This window comes from Formica exsecta, unplaced genomic scaffold (genome assembly GCF_003651465.1).
Source record: "Formica exsecta isolate Colony F162 unplaced genomic scaffold, ASM365146v1 scaffold783, whole genome shotgun sequence".
NCBI lineage: Eukaryota > Metazoa > Arthropoda > Insecta > Hymenoptera > Formicidae > Formica > Formica exsecta.
The window spans coordinates 90445-91719 of NW_021853552.1; positions in this window are offsets into that span (position 1 = coordinate 90445).

Consider the following 1275-nt stretch of genomic DNA (forward strand, 5'->3'; position numbering starts at 1 on the left):
CAGTTTATTTTATAAATAATAAAAATTATTTTATAAATAATATAGTATATTTTATAAACAATATAGCATATTTTATAAGCAATATTTACTTTAATAAAATATTCCGAGAGAGAAAAATAACAAAGACGGGATACGCGAAGATACGAAATACTCGCGAAGAGACGCGCGAGTTTTTTCGAGTCTTTTTACATTATAAAAAATCGTGGTAATTTCCAGGCTGTTCTATTTCTAAGAGATCTCGAGCCAGTTTTGGCAAGCTATTCTAGCCAAAGATTTGTAAATAAATCTTGGCGAGATTAGAAAGTTATTCTAGCTTATAACTTTGTATCCTCGCTCAAGATTTATTTGCAAATCTCGGGCTAGAACAGTTTGCCAAATCTACATCGAGATCTCTTAGAAATAGAACAGCCTGGAAATTACCATGATCTCTTTATTATGCTCTCGGAAGCATTTTATATCGAGCAACGTGAAAAAAGGTTAACGCGAGATATGATGTTCGCGTAGCGGTGTGATAAAAGAATTTATATCTCACTAAAAAAACCTCACAAAGGTAAAAAAAATACGCCAAGTATATAGAACTCTGGATAAGCTACTTGGTAGCATCGCAGCCCCTGTACATAGGCAAACCGTTGACAAGCTGAAACGAATTTTTATATATACTTGGCGTCGCGGCGCTACCGCGTCGCTTGACTTGGTAACGTCGCAGCCCCTGTACATAGGCAAACCGTTGACAAGCTGAAACGAATTTTTATATATACTTGGCGTCGCGGCGCTACCGCGTCGCTTGATACTCGAGTGCAGATTGTTTTAAATATTTGTTTTATTTATGAATGATAGGAGCGAGCGACGGCACGTATTCCGCGACTCCGACGGAAATCTTCAAAATGTCCTGTTAATGACTGCCTTTGACGCGGTTCGGAAATCTTGCAGAGCTTCTTGTTAGAGGCTTTCGCGAGAACGGATATCTTGCACGCGGACGCCGGATGGTGCTTGGCGCGAGGCAGAGGACATGGGCGATGCGGTTAACCAGCGTCTACTCTCGGGCTTCTCACTTACTTAACTTTCACAATCTCTTAGCACTAAATAATTAAAGAATAAAATTTGAGATGTGACCAAATTGACCGCCGCGAGAATATGAACGCGATCGTATGCGAGACAATTTTGAACGATTTTGAGACGAGTAAGCCTACTGCGTACGCGACACGAGTGAGAATAAACGACCTGCAAATGAGAGAGATCGATTAATTTCAACCGGCTCGAATCGTTGTCGTAGGC